Source organism: Kogia breviceps, chromosome 1, assembly GCF_026419965.1.
Source record: "Kogia breviceps isolate mKogBre1 chromosome 1, mKogBre1 haplotype 1, whole genome shotgun sequence".
Classification (NCBI taxonomy): domain Eukaryota; kingdom Metazoa; phylum Chordata; class Mammalia; order Artiodactyla; family Physeteridae; genus Kogia; species Kogia breviceps.
The window spans coordinates 101,010,374-101,030,453 of NC_081310.1; the positions used below are offsets into that span (position 1 = coordinate 101,010,374).

The window sequence follows — 20,080 nt, forward strand, 5'->3', positions numbered from 1 at the left end:
GACATTCTACATACTTTTCTCAGGTAACCCAAGATACTATGCCTTGGGCCCTATTTATTTGGAACTGTCTACTTCTACCCAATAGACTGAAAGGTTCCACAGAAACTTGTCTAACACAGAGTGGGATCACACTAAATTTTCTGAGCGAATGCTTAATGTATCACCAATGGTACAGGAATGAAAATCTTTCCAGGGTACCTTCTGGGCATGAGCTTTGTTCAATGCAGTACTAACCACTGGGACCAACAGCAGTGGTTGCAGAAGCACACATTCCTAGGTCAAGGGCTTTTACAGCTGGGAAGTGAAGGTGCTGATAATTTAGGTGGATGTTCTATTTTAGGGAGGTGGGCAGAGCAGGAATGACCAGCCACCATAGATTTGCTGAACATTGCTTTCTTCATCTCAGCCAAAGTTTTATCTCCTGCCAATCTGGGGACTGAAACATTTTCAGCCCAGGTCTATCTTACTTCCCTTCAAATTCACTCTAAAACTTTCCTCAGAATCAGGAGACTAAAGCTATTTGTACCATAAAGCTAATGAAGCTTAAGTGTCCAGGTTCCTCAATTGCACAGTTCCTACAATCAGGAAGCATTTCTAACTATGCATTCTTGGCAACTGCCTATAGAAATCTCTGAAGAAGACTCATAATTTGATTTGTAATTTCTTGACTCATTCTAAATATTCACTTTCATATTTAATTATGAATTCTTTTTCTTTAACAGGAAACTCCCCTCCCTCAAACCGAACAAAGGGGCGAAACTAATTGTCAAAAAAGAAGAGAAAAGGAAAAGGTAAATGTGCAACAAAAAGTTCTTTGGTTATTTTGGCTCCACCACGTCTTTGAACTTTCACCTCCTAACAGCTCCTAAAAGATCCACCGTTAGAGATAGATAGAGGATGTCGAAGATCAAACAAAACAAAACAAAACAAAACAGAATACCACCAGTGAGGGTAGTTGGTAAACAAACCTCCCCCTCGTTTCTAAAGAGGAGTGGTGATGAAAAAGCGAGATAGACCCTCGAAATGTCAGAGGGGCTCAAAGACAAGGAGAGTCCCTAGCTACCTTGTTCTGGCCAAATGAAGGCCTTCCCTCGAGCTGAGGTCTGGAACAGGAGTCCTGGGACAGCATGGGAAACAAACTCACAGGGATACGCTCTCCTCTCCTCTCAGTAGCTGCAATCCCCCACCTGTCAACTTCTATTTCGCAAAGCACAGGGCTTGCCCTAGGACCAGGCTGGGTTAGCGCGCGCGCGCGTGTGCATGCGTGTGTGCGCGCGTGCATGCGTGTGTGTGTGTGTGCGCGCGTGCATGCGTGTGTGTGTGTGTGTGTGTGTGTGTGTGTAGGACGGCTACAGGGGTGTGAGAGAGAAGGGTCGGGGTGGTGGGAGAGGGAGGGAAGAGTGTGAAGAGAGACAGAGATGCACCAGAGTAGGGCACTTGGGTAGAAAGGGGAGTGGTTTTCTACTTTTCATTCCCGACTCCCCAACAAAAATAAATAAATAAATAAACAGCTGGGCTTAGGTGAGACGAAGTGTGATAAAAGGTAGCCAGGGAACACGAGGTGTTTGTTATTTTATCTCAGCCTTTGCATTTGTCAGACTAAAATTTCAGAAAAAGGCACCAAACTTCCAAAAAAATCCCAAGTAAAGAAGACGAATGTGAAGACACGGTTAAAGAAATCAAAAGGCGGGCGGGGAGGGGTAAAGGAACCCCCGCCTGAACTCCGCTTAAAGGCAGATGAGGGCATGTGGTTAGAAAAGGGAGAGGGGCTACAGACGCTCAGGGGGGACTTGGAAAGGGAGTAAAGTCCGCCCCGAGAGCCTCTCCCCAGCGGCCGGGGCGGCGTCGCCTAACTGGGGACAGCGGGGTCCGATGGTACTTGCAACGCCCGCTCTTGCCCTCCCCGCTCCTCCGCTCCTGCCACGCCCACCGCGCCCCTCGTCCGGTCGGACCCCTCCCGGAGGACCAGGAGTCCCGGGGACACCGGCCCGGCCCGCCGCCGCCAGCCACCAGCGCAGCCCTAAGTTGCCTCCACTCCCTGCCGCCGCCTGGGCTACCCGGACCCTGGACGGCAACTCGTGGGTGGCCGCTGCGGATGACCCCAACCCCCAGCCGCGGCCGCAGCGAGTGCCGCCATCCTCCACTCACCGCGGCGCTCCATCCCGCGTCCCGAACGCGGACGCCCGCCCGACACTCACGGCCGCCGCCGCCGCCGCCGCCGCCGCCGCCGAGGGCTGGAGCTCGCCGCTCCCATCCCCCACGGCCCGCGGACGCCCGGCCAAACCGCCGCCGCCGCCCCTGCAGCTACAGCCACAACCACCGCAGCCCGCGCCACCCCGCCCCCGGCCTCTCACCTCCCGCCCGGCCGCGGCCCGCCCCCTGGGGCCCAGCCCATTGGCCCGCGCGCCCCGGGGGCGGGGACGAGCGCCAGAGGCAGGTGGGGCCGGCCACTGTCTCTCGCGCGCCCAGCGCAGGCTGTCACCTTCGTCTCGGCCTGCACACTGTCCCGAGGTCTGCAGGACGTGTTAGCCGCCCTGTGCGGCTTGCGGCAGGACAGGCAGAGGAACCTTAGGGATAAGTCACCTTTTGCACCCTCCAGTAGGGAGCAGGTCCTTGTTGTTTAAGTGGACATTTCTCAGGTGGACATTTTGAATTCCTTCTAGTCAGGAATTTGGTCCCCAACTTGTTTAGTCCTATCCCTGCCCACACCTTCCTTCTCCCTTTAAGAACAAAAATACATTTTGTGCTTAACTTTAAAACTGCCACACTCTTTTCTGTCTTTGACTGATTGTCATTTTCAGAAAACTAAATTACCCATAACGTCAACTATTATGTACAGTACCAGGCTCATGCGAGTTACTCAATAAATACTAGTCGAATGCATGTCCCCCTAATCATGCTACTTGGTTCTTACCATTAAATGCTCCTTTACTGATGGGACTCATCAACGCTATAGGGAAAATGAACAACAAAAATTAAAGCATTTATCTAGATTTGGATCACACATCATAATGAAAAAAGTACAGCGTTTCTATTGAATAGTTAGAGTACATAGTAGTAACACTTAACTACCAAGAATACCCTTCCTGTCATCTATGCTGAGACATAGCAGGCACTCTGTGAATGTTAGCTGAGTAAATAAGTAAAATTATGGGAAGGGAATTTGGAAAAGTTCCTCAATCTCTTCCTCCCCTTAAACCTTTTTCAAAATACATCAAACATCTGCCATATTCTCCACTCCTCTTCATTAGTTGGGAGAAATATATTTAAAAACATTCTCAGAGGAAAATGGTAACTCATTTTTGCAATAAAATAAATACAATTAACTGAGAATGAACATTAAAAATCTGTTATCTGCTGTAAATGAACTATAATTCAATAAAATTTTTTAAAAAGGAAAAAAATTCTGTTATCTGGGACAGGTGGCTCATGTGTTTGGTAAAGAAAAGAAGAAATAAATAACCTCCACCAAATCCTATAACACTGTCACAGCATTTACCCTTATAAGCCAACTTGTTTTTTACCTGTAAATGTTTCTTGGTTAAAGTGGCTCAGGGTCATGTCTTTGGAGGATGAGGAATCAGAGACAAACAAACAAAAATCAGAGGCATGATTGGATGCTGGATCAATAATGAAACATTCATGACAGATGGTGTAGTATTACTATTTTATAATTATAGTATTTATTAATAACACATAACTACTCTCCCTATTGAAATGTTCTTCAGTCTTTCTGTGATAGAGAGGATACAACCTCTGCTCTGAAGCCTTCTGTTCTCACTGAAAGTTAGTCATCCCATTTAATATTATATGGTACATGGAAACTTATTCTCATGGCACTTTTGATTTTCATGCAGTCTTTTACTTTACACTAATACCAATGTTTATTTATACTAATTAGATTGTGGAGGTCTACAGTGTTATGTTACCTAAGTCTGTGTCCAGTACACAAAGGGTCCCTACTAAGTATTTTCTAGAGGAATGTTTAGGGACTGACCAGTGTGTCCAGGAATAAAAATCCTTCTAGGATGCTTTTTTTTTTTTTTTTTACCGTAAGCTCTGTTCAATTTGTTGTAACTAATAAAATCAAGTGCAATGGCCACAAAAACCACATGTCTAAAGCAAAGAGGGTCCCAGGTACCCTGTGCCCAGAGGCGAAGGGGCTGATAATGAAGGCAGATGTTCCACGTGAGTGATAGAGGTGGGAGCCCAGCCCCAAAGGAGAGTACAATGGACAGGTGCTCTTCCTGTCAGTCACGCTTCAGTGACAGCCTGTTTAGGAGAGCACAACATCATCTACCAGACAATATTTATTGAGTACCTCCATTGTGCCAGGCATTGTTCTAAGCCCAGGGGTTATATTAGTGACCTTTCAATCCACTTTCAGACTTTCTTCAACCATGGCTAAATGCCTGGGAAAGGAAAAGAGATAATGGAAGCAGGCATGTTCCCAGTCACTGAGGCTGTCTTTGCCCCTCACTGCTGGAGCACTCAGAAAGAACCACAGAGAGCCTGATGGGCCATAGTGAGACAAAGGCTCCAGATTCCAAAGTGGACGAAACTCACCAAGCAGGTTATTAATCTTGATTCTGTGATGGTTGTAATTGAGAAACAAAGGAATCAATTCAGACCACATGCTGGAAATGAATGTGAAAGATGTTACAAACATCCAAGAATTCTGTGTTGTCTGAGGAGTGGGAACTGAGTAAGATTGACTGAAAAAAATAAAGGAAAACCAAGTGAGTATATGGATATGATATCATACTCCTTTTATGTCTAGATTAAGGTACTAAATTTTAAGCCCCAATTTGTTTATGTTATTTTAAGCTCTCTATAAGACATTTGATGACATAAACCTCTGTGCTTGAGTCACCACATACCATGACTCTACCTAATGTCCTAACACGTGTAAGGAAGCTCTCCACATAATTAATGATTGGTGCCAAATAATACTATTGCCCTAAAAATTGAATTATTGATATTGTTGTGAATAAAGAGATAATTATGATGATAGTAATAATAAGTAGCCCTCCCTGGTTTACTCTGTGCTAGACACTGTCTTAATTATTCTTTATATTTAGTAAGTCATTTAGTCCTCACAACAACCCTATGATACTAACATCCCTATTTTACAAATTAAAAACTGAGGCACAGAACAAAAGAAGTTCATTAAAGAGTTTCTTTTGGATTTTATGAAAATCGATCTTAAAATGAAGATAAATTTGATCATACTTTTCTTAGAAAAAGATAGTGAGGACTCACTCTTATTCTTGCTCTGCCTCTGGCCTTTTTGCTGTTCCCCTGATACCCCAAGGTCCCTCTTGCCTCTGCTGTTCCCTCTGCCTGGAAGGGGCTCCCCTGCCCCATATATGTGACTTGCTCTTTGCTCCCTTCCAGTCTCCGCTCAAGTGTTCCATATCATTGACATGTTCCCTGACCACTCTGTAGAAAAGAGCATTCCCCTCTTTGATACTCCCTATCTTCCTTACCCTGCTTTATTTTTTTTTACTACAATAGTTAATTTTATTTGTTCAAGGACTCATCTTGCAAGCATTAAACCAAGCCTGGGTTTTGATTCTGGGAGCCCAGATTCACATACTTAGGAAGATAACAGCAAAAACTGCTCCATGTACATGGATGAAAACTAAAGGCTCATGGTTAATCACACTGTAGTTTTTAAGTTTCTACAGCCTAGAAGCCAGAAGTCACCGGTCCTTTACGTCCATCTGGATGTCCCACAGGGTTTCTGCACTTTTAATGAGTTGGGCAAACTTATCACTTACCCTGCTTTAAATGACATAAAGTGCCATAACAAGTATCCCTCTACTGACTTGGTATAGTTATTAATTTATTTGTGTATTTTTCATTTCCTCTCACTAGTGTGGAAATGTCAGTGCCATGATGAAAGGGACTCTGCCTGTTTTGTTCACCATTGTATCCCCAGCTCCTGGAAAAGTATTTGGAATTAATCAATAAATAAAATAGTTTAAAGAAAATAACAGTACAGCTCAAATACTAGATTTATCTTTCAAAAATATTAGTTTAACATTTTGAAGGTTTTAATCAGATAAGAGAAACATATCGCTTTGTTTGACAAAATTTTACATTAGCTGCTTATAACCGACATACTAACACATGCCAAGTTTAATTACTTCACCTAGTCTTTATCTGAAAGAACCATAAATAACTCTAGAATCTTAAATTATTTCCTTCCTTCTTTAAAGTGAAGGGGTGAACATTTTCTGCTATTGTTTTCTTTCATCTATTCCACCAGATGCTGACTAGATAAGTAAACAAATACAGCTACTCCTCACCTACATATTCTATTCGGTGGATGACCTTGTGCTTTGGAGTACATCATGTCTTCTGACCCTCACAAAAACCTTTATGAGATGGGAAGATGAGATCTGTTTTCCCCCAAAGAATATTGTAATTTTCAGAGTCAGAGGATGTTAGAGCTCCTCTACTACATTCTCCTTTATTTTATTAAAAAAAAAAAAAAGCCCAGGTCATTTCCAGAGATCACACAGTTAGTCATTGGCATAAGTAGACTGGAACCAAGACCAGGGTTCTTTCTATACCAACTGATAAATTAAACTTTTAAAATGTCTGTAAGTCTATGAAATTAGATCAAAGCCCCTACCTGAATTATTATTAATTTATGTGTAAATATTTAAGCTATACTAACATGTTTAAATGTGAATTTGTTCTGCAAATTTACTACTATTATTTCAGAGGTCTGACTTATTAAGTTACTAAAAAATGATGGCCCTTAAAAAATGGGTGGCTTAGCATGGAGCCAATGAGGAGCTTGGTTTGCTCTAGAAGTAGAAAGTTGTCCTGAGGCATTCTGGAACACACGCACAGATTACCGCCTCTCTCCTAGGGAGAGGGCTGGCTGGCTTCAGGAAAGAGTAGAGCCCAATGGAAACATTGCTAATCTCTTTCTTTATCTACCCACTGAGCAAATATTGCTGAACCCTGAGAAACAATGCAACCACTAGGGACTTTAATGAGTGTTTATCTTTCTAACTGCCTATTTATATAGGGGTGGCTGCCTGTGGCACGCTTGCTAGTGGATTGGGAAGGGACTGCTTGTAAAAGCTGAAAAATATTTAGTTATATGAACCTTTTTCAGTGACATCTTTTACGTTCATTCAAGAGGACATTACATTCCATAGCAACAGAAGAACTATTATTACTCAATCATTTAGATATCTGGATTTAAATGATTTTATTTTGAAACTCTATATTATTAATTAAATTAATATTGAAATTAACTCAATAGCTGACAATGTATGACTTAAATTAGAAGAAATAAAATACAGGAAAAAAGAGTATTATATGACTTAATAATCCTATAATATTGGTATCACAAAATGTCTGTAAACTTTTGTGTCAAAGACCTTGAAAAATAGTAACTGAGAATCATTGATGGATTGACATCCTTTGATGCTGATGGATTTGACTTACTTACTGTGCTTGATGACATATTCAGTTTAGGATGTTCATCAGTGTAATTAAATTTTCCTGGGAGCTACATGGTATTAGACTATAGGAGGTCACAAGCATAACATATATCCTACGAACCAAAAAGCTGATGAAATACCTGTTATGTAATATCACTGAAAACATCAGCTTAGTATATGCAAGGTGGAGAACAGATGGAATGACAAGCTATTAAGACAGTCAGTTGCCTTGCTTCGGAGTTAGCTCAAGCTGGGTTGCAAGGTGAAGTACTTTAGATCTTTCCTGTGAATAGATGAAGACAATCCTCATGGTTAGAATGAACAATATCAAGCTGATTTCTAATATCTTCCTTCTGGGTAATAACTAAGAACCAAGAGGAAAAAAAAGTTCCATTCTGGAAAAGTTATTGAAAGATAAAACAAGCTTACCAAGAAACCAGAATCTAGTGAAATGAATAGACCAGTAGACAAGAGGTCTTGTTATAAACCTTGGAGTTACTTAGGGACTAAAAAATTAGAAGCATAGGATGTGGATCAAGGAACAGTGGATGCTAGAAGGACTCTTTAAATGTGCTTCACAGAGAACTGGTATTTAATTTACACAAGCTTTTCTTGAACACCAACAAGTCAGTGAAATGGAGCTGCCAATGCCAATGGCATTGTTGTATTTGCGAACCAATGTTTGAAGAGCAATGAAAACTGAAGGGGCTTTTTGTAGTTTTGTAGGTGGTAGGTGATTTGGTAGTGGGGGTGGGGCAGGGCTATGGGGAAGAGGAAAAATAACGGAGATAGCGATTACTGGGAAAATTTCTTAAGAACAAAGTAGATCACTGATTTATCAGACAAAGTGCTGTAGGCTGAATTTTATCCCCTCAAAATTCATATGTTGGAGTCTTAACCCCTAGTACTTCAGAATGTGACTGTATTTGGAGATAGGGTCTTCAAAGAGGTATTTAAGTTAAAATGAAGCCATTAGTGTAGGCCCTAATCCTATATGACTGGTATCCTTGTAAGAAGAGAAGAGTAGGACACAGACACACACAGACCACATAAAATACAGGGAGATCAGGTCTACACCATGCAAAAACATAGAGAATACAGCCATCTACAAGCTGAGAGACACCTCAGAAGAAACCAACCATGTCATCACCTTGATCTCAGACTTTTAGCTTCCAGAATTGTGAGAAAATACATTTCTGTTAAGCCACCCAGTTTGTGGTACTTTGTTATGGCAAGCATAAAAAACATATAAGACAACACCATTTAAGTTCTAGGAATCAAATAATAATACCTTTAATGGGTTCTAGTTGGACCCAAGATAATTTCCTTCCCCTACCCCATAGAAATATTAAGTCCAAGTCTGGCTGAAAGTGCCGTAATCCAACTCTTTTAAGTGGACCATTTCTTCTTCATAATATTCACGAGATGCAATAAGTCAATATCACTCCTACTCTGGGGTGTAGGCCAGGATGGAGCATCATATCCATTGTAATATTATCATTAAAATCAGAAGGCAGGATGTTTACAAGCCTGGTATTCTGTGAGTATTTTCAGTGGGAGGAGGCTGATTAGTTTCTACTCAGAGTGGAAGGGATGCCCTGGTCTCTTCATTTGTATCCAGTGGAGGAAGATTTGAGAGTGGCAATTTTAAGGATACAATTTTAAGCCACTGCAAGCAGTATTAGTGGCTAGTTAACACTAGTAATTTCATCACAGTGCTTGGTTCATAATAAAAGCTTGATAAGTGTTAATTTACTTTTCTATTATTTTTGGTTCTATGGCATTTCACAGTGTACAAAGCTACATTATCTCAATTTATCTTCAAAATAAGTTGGTGAAATATGAGTTATTGTGATCATTCTTATTCAGATTTCTCATAAGAAAGCTATATTTTAATGAGGGTAAGTTATTTACCCAAAACTGCACAATGAACTAATAGCAGAGATTGAACTCAAATCAAGGTCACTGTCTCCTCAAGCAGGACTCTTTCCAATACCCCCACCAGCTCTAAATAAGTTTAGAGCTGTAAGTTTCAAATAATCCACTGTAAGTTTAAAACAATCCACTTTAATCAAAAAATGACACATTCTGTATTCATCAAGTATTCTAGGTAGTAAAGAGATTCGATATTTATTATACAAATTGTACCTATCCTACAAATACTACATGAATAAATACTTTGCACATGCAAATGGGCAGAAGAGGAGACTGTCCCCAAAACCTCCTAGTAAGTTATTTCTCACGCCATTGGCCTTGGTCCAGAATTCCTAAAGAATGAGTGTTTTTTAAAAAAAGAATACTTAGAAGATACTTTTCCTTATATAAATACAGAGTTCCATCTACTGATACCCAGGGATTGATTAAGATCCAGTACTAATCTTTAGATATTCTATAGTGTATTTATTTTATAACACATATAGAGTATTTTATTTGGGGTGTGTATATGTCTGTGAGATGAGGAGGCAACAACATTGTTCCTATAGGAATATGCCTTTTGATTCTTTATGCTAGACTTACAAGCAAACTTTTGGAATACAGTCCATTCATTGGATGGGAACTCCTTGAAAATTAAGAATTTTCAGAGAATTTGTTTATATTCCCCTTAAACCAATCCTTATATGATTCAGAAGCCACTTCAAGAATCTTGCATTGTCTACAAATGATTGTTACAACACATGTGACATAGCCCAATGATAAATGCTCTCTAGATTCAAAGAAAGACTAACTAATAAGACACCAGATGATGATAAAGTGTTAATGACATTACATAGGTGTTGCTATGCTATAGGAAATTCTGTCAGAAACCATGATAGCACTGAATGAAGTCCAGCATATGCACTGATTGATAACTCACCCCACACTCTTTTCTTCTAAGAGAAGGAAGATGATAGAAGCCCAGTTCAGAGATGTTAAATTCCGAATGATGGAGGACCAATTATTACATGTGATATACAAAGGTTAGTTAAAATACAGGTTTAAAACTCAAAACCCTAGAAGTAGGGGCAAACTGAGAGAGCCAGATCCCCTGCAGGAGGTATTCACTCTTACTTAGCTCCAGATCACTGAGGTCACGGGTAGGATAATCAACCACATATTCTCATTTGCCTCAGGCAGATTCAGTTAATGCCTGTTGTTCAGGCGTAATTATTAATAGAGCCTCTCCTTACTCTCAGAAGTGTGCCAATTTGTACAATACAGTATACGGGCACTCTAGTTATAGGAAAATTTAGGTATAGTATAGCCTGGTCTTTTGGTTTTTCAAGCCAGAAATTTGGGTTTTAAAGAACATCTTTGGATTTTTTTAATGTGGCCAACAAATTCCAAATTTTTAAAAATTTTGTTCAGGCCAAGGAAAACTCATAAGGAGCAGGATCTGGCCTGGGAGTTGCCAGTTTGCAACCTCTAGGTTAAAACCTCTGGCTAATATGAGAATGCTCTTCGGTTTGCCTTTTTGGAGAACTTTTCTCTCTTGTAGCTGGTGACAAAGGGTCTTCGGATGCCTCCTACATGGGAGGGCCTTCTTGCTCTATGAAGTTCCAGTAGAAATCAGTGTGGAGTCAGGACATATGATATGAGCAGCTTAAGCCTGTTGTTCTAGGCCTTTCTAATGATTGTAGCTAGCACTTCCCATGTACTACATGCATTGCATAGATTGTCTCATTTACTCCTCACAATAGGTCTGTGAGGACGATATTACTATCTCCATTGTTCTAATGAGGAAACTGAAACTTAAGTGACTAATTAGTTTGAACAAAGTCACTCAGCTAGTAAGTGGCAAAATCAGGATCTGAACTCCTGACAAACTTAACTCCAAAGCCCACGCCTTTTTCCTCTGTGTCTGCTGCTTTCAAGGTAGAGAGATCAACTTTCTCTTTCCCTTGGGACATTTTTCATTTGAGTAAATCCTTTTTGATCTCTTGTCACTATGGAAAATTATAGTCTTGACTCTGGGTCTACAAGAAGACATTTTCTTGCTTTTATTCAGGGCTTTAAGTCAGAGGTCCAGTGGTTCAGCTCACTTCTCTGGGAATGGGGAACCCCAAGGGAGTTTAAAGCCAACATTCCACTTAGTCATAAGCAGTGTTCATTTACCAGGTGTCCCCTTCTACTCAGACCTTTTGAGAATTGATAGTGATGCTAGGCAGCTGGTCATAGATTTAAGGTTTCATAACCCCAGTCATCTCTGTATCCCATATCCATTTTAGAGATACAAGTAACAAATAGACCTCATCTAATGGGGACTAAGAAAAAGCATGGGATTTTCTTTCCATTATTAATTTGACCAAAGATTGGGAAATGTTTAACATGTTATACTGGGTTGAATAATCCCCACCCTACCACCCCCTGCCACCGGCCAAATTCATTTCTGCTTGGAACTTCAGAATGTGACCTTATTTGGAAATAAGTTCTTTGCAGCCAGTAATTAGTGAAGATGAGGTCATACTGGATTAGGGTGGACCATAATCCTAATCTGATGACTGGAATCCTCATAAAATGAGATAGAGACACAGAGAGTACACAGAGGGAAGGTGGCCATATAAAGATAAGTAGAAATTAGAGCAATTCAACTGTAAGCCAAGAAATACCAATGACTTCAGGCACTCATCAGATGCTGGAAGAGGTACAGGATTATTCTCTAGAGATTTCAGAGGGAGTATGGTCCCGCCAGTGCTTTGATTTTGACTCCTGGCTTCCAGAACTGTGAGAGAATAAGTTTCTATTGTTTTAAACTATCTAAGTTTGTGGTAATTTGTTACAGCAGCCACAAGAAACTTGTACATGTAAAGAAAAAAATGTGAATGCTGTAATGCCCTTTCAGGATGCAGCAGAGGAATCTGTATTGAATATTTAAATTCAGAGTTCACAAGTCAAAAGTTCAAGAAGTATTTCATGACCCACTGTTAGTTAAAGAACAAACTCTTCAGAGAGGAAAAGTTCTCTCCCTATATAATACAAAAGCATCTGTGGAATTTCTGCAGAAGACAAAAGGCATCTAGTATGTTGATTCAATATGGCTCAATTCTGTGCTAATCCTGACCAAGACTGGCTGTGTTAGGGAATCCCTCTACCAATCTACCACCATTAGTCATCCTGTCCTAAACTTGAAATCTGATAGAACTGGGGTGAGTCATAGGCACTGGAGTGTGCATTACGTGGTAGTCTTTTCCCATTCTCTGCCATATTTACCCCGTTTATCTGACTGGTATCTGGCTCAGTTTCTCTCCTGGGACTATGATTCTGACATCACCAGCTTTTATTTCTCTAAGGGCAAATCCCTGCATTACTCTAGCCTCTGGCTGGGGTCTGCCTCAAATTGGATGGACTCTCTGTATTGGGGGGAAATCTCTTATACTCTCAATTCCTGAAATGCCCATCCCCTTTTGAGGAAAGCTAGTCACAGCTCCTACATTCTGACCTCAGCCGATTCAACCAAATTTGGATGTCTTATCCAAGGCCAGCCCATCCATAGGCCTATCAGTGTTCTATGAAGCAGTCTGGCAAGTGAGCTCTACCCAATGAGGGAAAAGATAGCAACAGCCCCAATAGGACCTTCTGTGTTGGAGAGTTTAAATAAGAGGCATTTGGAGAGCCCCTGCTGTTGGTAACAAGGACAGAAGTTGAAAAGACACACAGATCTGGCCTCTGAAGCACAACTGTGCAGTTGTTAAGAGTGTTCCCTGACTTTCTTACATTCTACATCCCTATATACCATCTTCTTATCCCTGTATCCCCCACCATTAACTGAGGTAAATGGGTCTCTATTCTTTTTTTTTTTTTTTTTTTTTTTTTTTTTTTTTTTTTTTGCGGTATGCGGGCCTCTCGCTGTTGTGGCCTCTCCCGTTGCGGAGCACAGGCTCCGGACGCACAGGCTCAGCGGCCATGGCTCACGGGCTTAGTTGCTCCGCGGCATGTGGGATCTTCCCGGACCAGGGCACGAACCCGTGTCTCCTGCATCGGCAGGTGGATTCTCAACCACTGCGCCACCAGGGAAGCCCGGTCTCTATTCTTGAAACGTTAAAAACCATGCCATGAAACAACCAACTGCCACTGCTGAATTCCATTAGATTAGAATTCTTGGATACCAGCCCAGTGATCCTGAGTATCCAGTCTTCTGTTAGACATTGACACTTGGACTACTCATTACTCTAGCTTGGCTAGTCCTTCTTACCCCCATCTCTGCTGCTTCTCCTTTCCCAATTCTCTTGCTGCAAAAGCTCTGACATGCCTTGTAAATCAAGGCACATGGATTATGATAACACTGATCCCATTTAATAATGAAATAATAAACTCTTGTGTTTGCTTCAACAAGATGGGGTCTCATTTGTCTTGACAGTGTTATGCATGTAGGTCAAGTATAACTACATCTCAATAAAATTTAAAGTTTCAGTAATTTAGAAGTAAAAGATTTGTGGTATTGTGTGTCTGGTTTATCTGCCATCAGAAATGGTAATGTCTAAAGATGTTAGAGGACTTGCAAACCCTATGTACATGTGTAATTTTGAGATACAGTTATGAAGGGTCACATAGGGAGGCAGAACCCCTCAATGTAATAAAGTTCACCCCATCCTCTAATTCCCCTTGGGTGTTACACAATATGTTTATGTTTTCTGCATACAATAACACAAGTTTATTTTAGAAAATTTGTGAGAATTTTAAAATAATCTATAATATCACTACCCAAGATAGTGATTATTAATGCCTTAGTATTCCTCCTTTCAGTCTTTTTGTGTGTGTGTTGATATATTTAAATGTTTTCACAAAATTGAAATTTTTCTATATATGTCACTTTCTACTTCTGTTTGCTTGTTTTGTTTTTGCTTTTTTCCACTAGCCTTTTATAATATACGCATTTTCCCATGCCATTTAGGTTTCTTCAAAAGCATGATTTAGTGTGACTACATAATAGTTCATTTTCCAGAAGTTCCTTACTTTTGCCAGGTCAGTTCTCTACCTTTTAATGTTTGTATTACTTCCAATTTTCCTTGAGTATGAATAACACAATGGTGAGCTTCCTTGTACGTAAAGCTGAGTCCACACCAATCCTTATTTCCTTAGATTAAATCCCTAGAAGTGGAGTTTTGGGTCAAAGCGTAGGCATATTTTTATGGATCTTTCTACGTATTGCCGAATTGTCTCCAGAAAGAATATACCTCCTCATAATCTTGGCAGTAGCATATCAGAATTTCCAACTCACCTCAGCAGCCCTTGATTTCTTTCTCCCATGTGTTAGCATTAGTCCCATTGAGCCTCAGGAGTTCTTGCTGGGATCTCTCTGAGTCTTTCTTTGTTAGGTTCTATGCTAATCCTCATCTCATCTCCACCATTTGTAATTGGTACCCAGACATCCAAAGCTACCCCCTCTAGCTCAAGACTGAGAAGGCTCCATTTGGGAAGAACATTAATGGCGCTTGCTGAACTAGTCAATGGAGTTCTGGAATGGTCTTTGGTTTACTGACTGAAACATAAGACCCAGGGGCTTCAGGGTCTTTGGGCAATGATACTCCCTGAATGCCCCTGGATGCCCCTCTGTAGCTCCTTCCACTTGCTTCACTTAGGCTTTTGAGTTTACTCAGGGGAGTCCCACCCTATACCCCACCATCAAGCTGGGATCTGCTTTCCCTGCATTACCCTTCCTGCCCCATTTCCCGGGGCTGGGCCACTCACACTCTTCTCCACCTCTATTGGATAGACTTTCCTAAAAGATTTAGCTTTACATCTCACATTCCTCCTTCCCAACAATCCTCTAGACCATCTTACTCCTGGTCTCAGCCAGAGGCCAGTAAGGCCACTCCCTTAAGCTGCTCCTCTATGTTAGCTGTCCCTTTGACTTTGACATCTATGAAAAGGGGTGGTATTTTCTATACCTTCTTGGTCTCTTATTGCCATCTTCTCCTCTGGGTTGCCACCTCTGTCCTACCTTTTCCCCTGACTCTGGTAAGTACCTGTCACTTTGGCTCAGGGCTTCTTCTCTGTTTCCAGCATGCCCTGGCCCTTGCACTGCAAGTCCAGTGAGAAACTGAAACTTCAAGGCCTTGCTTCAGGATATTAAGGGAGTGTACTAAGTGTGCACCAAAGGGCTGTGGCAGTTTGCCAGTTTCATCTTAATAAACCCTATTTCATTCCACAGACTTATCCCCTCCCTGCTCAACTTCAGTTTGGTCCTTCCTGCCTCCCATTTGTTTAAGGTTCGTCTCTGGCATTGGCATCTTGGTTGACCTTCCCCTCTGGCCCCTAGCCCACCATATGATATTCTCATTCATTACTTGGCTCTCCCCTCCTGCCTTGGCATTACTGGCCTGGTCTGGCTCCCCTATGATCTGTATCCATAAGCTTCCCTGGCAAGGATGACCTGGCATTCTTGAAGGCCCTGCCTCCTTCCAGGCTCTGGCCCTGCTCCAGAAGCTGTGTGGATAGGATATTTTAACCCCTCCACGTTCAGTTTTCTCCTGAAAAGTTAAGGCCTAATACTTGAACATGGGCAGCTCAGACTCAGACCATCCTTTTCCAGCAAACCCTTTCCAGGGACATGCCCTGGGGAGGAATGTGGAAAATAGGGGCAGCCACTCAGATCTGAAGAAATTCTAAGAAACAAGCCATCATTCATTGCCTAGAATTCCCCGATCATGCCCCTATGGGATATTCTTACCCAAGTCCACATCGTCAGTTACTGGGAGCTACAACAGTGCCTTCACCACATAGTTGGGATCTCCTTTCCTTGCTATTGCTGCTTGTTCCCTAAGTTCCAGTGACTTTTTCCTTAGACCTGCTGCTGACTCTCTGAATTCCACTGCTTCAAGGGTTGGGGGGCTGGTTGCCTTAGTAAGTGCACCAGGGCCAGGGGTTATTTTACCAGAGGTAATGAGGAATACCAAAACCAAGAAGGTGAGGAGCTATCTCTTGATTTGTAAAGCCAAAGTTCAAATCCATGGGGAGAGTCTGGTCCTCTCTATCCACTCTAGCAGCTGTTACAGACTTGGCACAGAACCAGGAATGTGGATGTAGGGATACTGGGGAGAATCACTGTCCTTGTTTCTGGCCTATTTTATGAGCCAGCAGGCAAGGCTCATGGTGGCATTGTTTCTGGTCAAATTGCTTTTGATTAAAAGAAACCAAAACCTACTCAGAGTTCAGGCAAATGGAATGAGAGGAGGGGCTGGCCCTTCTAAGGCAAATTAGCAGGGCAGTGGGGTTGATAGGCAAATTGACTGACATGTCCAGGGGAGCAAGTCAGCCAAGCTCAAATGCCAGGCACTAAATGGACACTGGTCACTGTCATTCCTCCCTTTCTGCCGCATGCTTATTCCTACACTCCCTCCTGCCTACACAAAGCCTAGGAACTCCTGAAGCCCATGCTGCTCCAGAAACTGCTCTCAACAGTCTATATTATATTCTCTCCCTTCCAAACCATGTTGAGGAATTATCAGAGCTTCTAATAGGATTCTGAGTCTCTCTCCCTTCCTGAATATTGTGCTTACTGTGCCCACCTAAGAGCTAACAATATCTCCTTGCCTCTCTTCTCTTTTCCTCTCTATTCTTCTCTCCTCCCCACTTCATGGACTGGGTCCCTCAGTGCTGTGGGCTTTGCTTCTTTTCATCTGCATCATGGTGGGGTTCAGGGTGTAGAACACAGAGAGAGTCTGGGAGAACCAACTCATTCCCATTAAATAACTCTAGTTCTAAAGAGGACTCTTTGGGGTCAATGGAGTACCTGTTGGCCATTTAGTTCCTAAATTCATAAAAACTTATCACTTAGTATTCATAGCCTGCCCTGCCCTGGAGTTTCCCATTCTAAGCTTTATAAGTCAAACTTTGTGGTTCCAGAGACACATATACAAATAAATTATTTGTGACAACCAATCATCAACTCTTGGAGGGAGTACACTCACTGGCATTCTTTAAGCTTTACAGCATTGAGCATCAAATGTATGAGGAAACCAAGACTCAGAGGTGATGTGACTTGCCCAAGGTCACATGAGTTAATGGTAGAGCCAGGACAAGAACTCAGATCTCCCATCTTCATTTCAGGAAACTTTTCATTACCCTATCATGTCTTCCTCAGAGCTTTGTTCATCTTTGGCTTATGCAACAGTCTCTTGAGTTGAAATTACTTCCATAGCTTAGAAATAGATGTAGTTCTACAGCCTTGGTTTCCAAAGGCTGTAGTGTCACAGTGCTTGCATGTGGATTATGGCTATGACGTCCTTAAGTAACCCTTTTTAAAATTCTGGGACCAGGTAAAAATACAATACGATTATCAAATCTTATGTACATTTCTGCTATGTTCTTGTGAAGATTTAACTCACCTATATTTTATCTACCATCATAGACATGAATGTAATAGTAAAATGTAGTAGAAAGGTGGTTCAGCATAAAGAGTAAGATGGTGGATTCTGAAGTCAAACAAATCTGGGATCATATCCTAACCTGACCACTTGCTGTGTGACCTTGGGTAACTTACATAACATTTCCGGGATCTGATTTTCTTGTTCATAAAGTGAGTATTAGTTGAAATAATTATAAAAATAATCCATGAAAAGGGATTAACCCTGGGTGTGGCCAATAGCAAATGCCCCCAAATAATGATTTATTATTATTGCATTACTTTGAACTGCCTCAGTCTTCACTATATAATAAGAGCCTGAATACTCAAGCTATTTGATGAAATAATTGCATTTCTTTGACATATTGGCAATGCTAATATTTGTTCTGGTACCTTGTCCTTCTTTCTCTAGCTCTCTTAATTATTTTTACACTGTGTAAACCTCAATTAAACTGGGCTTCTTCCAACAAACAGAAAGAATGATTAGTAAATTGCACTAAGTATAGTTCTGTTTAACACTTTGATTTTTAAATTATGTCTGTCAGTTCAGATATTCATTTTGAATATGACTATTGAAACTCTTAGTTTAATTAAAATATTTGTATTAAGTGGCAAGACCTATAAGCAACATTTGATATGTTAATTTCAAAGATATCCACTTTACTAATTCCCTCCCCTTCTTTAAGTTTTTGGTCAAATCTCACCTTATTAATGGGGCTTACTCTGATCATCCCATTGAATTCTGCAAGCTTTCACCTTCACTCACTCCTGCCAACCCCCCACCAACACAAACACTGGTACCCCTGAACAACCTTATCATGCTCAATTTTTTTTCCATAGCACTTATCACCATCTAACATACCATGTAATTTTACTATGTTTATTGTATGTTTCCACATGGACAGGGTTTTCCCTCTCTCTCTCTCTCTCTCTCTCATTAATATATCGCAAGTGCCTAGAATAGTGCCTGAGATATAGTAGATGCTCCATAAGTACAGTAAATATCAGTTGAATGTTTGCTAAATAAATATATTTGCACATTTAATTAAAGTAGGTCTACTTAAACTATCAAATGATTATCTTCTGTAGTAGAAATATAGACAAATCTCTGAGCCATTAACTTTTTAAAAAAGATTTTATTGAAATACAGTTGATTTACAAAGATGTGTTAGTTTCTGGTGTACAGCAAAGTGATTCAGTTGTACATATATATAAGAGTTTGCATTTGCTAATCCCAAACTCCCAGTCCATCCCTCCTCACCCTCCTCCCTCATGGCAACCACAGGTCTGTTCTTGATGTCTGTGAATCTGTTTCTGTTTTGTAGATAAGTTCATTTGTGTCATATTTTAGATTTCACCCATAAGTGATATCATATGGTATTTGTCTTTCTCTTTCTGACTTACTTCACTTAATATGATAATTTCTAGGTCCATCTATGTTGCTACAAATGGCATTATTTCATTCTTCTTTATGGCTGAGTAGTACTCCATTGTATATATGTACCATATCTTTATCTATTTATGTGTTGATGGACAATTTAGGTTACTTCCATGTCTTGTCTGAGCCATTAACTTCTATTTGTCTTTCCATATTTTCCTACTAAACCAAACTAGACTTTAGTAATGGCTATTTACATATGTATGCACATATATATACATGTATACACATATACATGTATCATACACATATAAATGCACATATATCCACATATGTAAAAAGATAACTTTTGTTGCAATAACTTTTAAGTCTGTCAAAAGAGTATAATTGTTTTTTCTTTTTTTCTATTTTGAGGCAATGTTTATTTCTAAAAACATAGATGTTTCTTCACATATCCCACAGAGCAATTAATGTCCTGGGGTGAAAGTCCAGAAAAACTTCCTTTTCAAAACTCCCAGAGTTGAGTCCAGTTTTGGTCAAGATCCAGTTAGACAACAGAATCATTTACCATGTTGGTGCTTGAATATAGAGCATCATTTTAGAGCGAAGCTCAGGAGGAATCTGTTTTTATCTAAAATAAATTTGTTTCTAGCTGCTTAGCCTTGGCAGACTGACTTGATTCATTTATTCATGAACATTCATTTTAATTAACTTATTCATTCCTGTTGTTTGTCAGGCATTGTGCTAAGTCCTGGTTATATATGATGCTATATATGATGAAAGGACAAAGTTCACTCCTCTAAGGAATATAATATAGGAGAAGTAATAGACAAGTAAAAAGGCAATTATAATGCAGTATAAGTGCCTCTGTACAGCTGACAACAGAATGCTAAAGGAAAACAAGAGGCTAGG

General features: G+C 40.7%; 1 protein-coding gene across 1 annotated transcript in view; it reads right to left on the reverse strand.

Annotated features, from left to right (window-relative positions):
- The window catches only part of ARHGAP29 (Rho GTPase activating protein 29), a 76,987-nt gene extending 74,659 nt beyond the window's left edge, over window positions 1-2,328 (reverse strand). The window contains exon 1 of the mRNA XM_059069860.2: window positions 2,149-2,328. The gene's annotated coding sequence lies outside the window, so the exon portion shown is untranslated. The remainder of the gene's footprint in view (window positions 1-2,148) is intronic.
- Window positions 2,329-20,080: the final 17,752 nt, after the last annotated feature.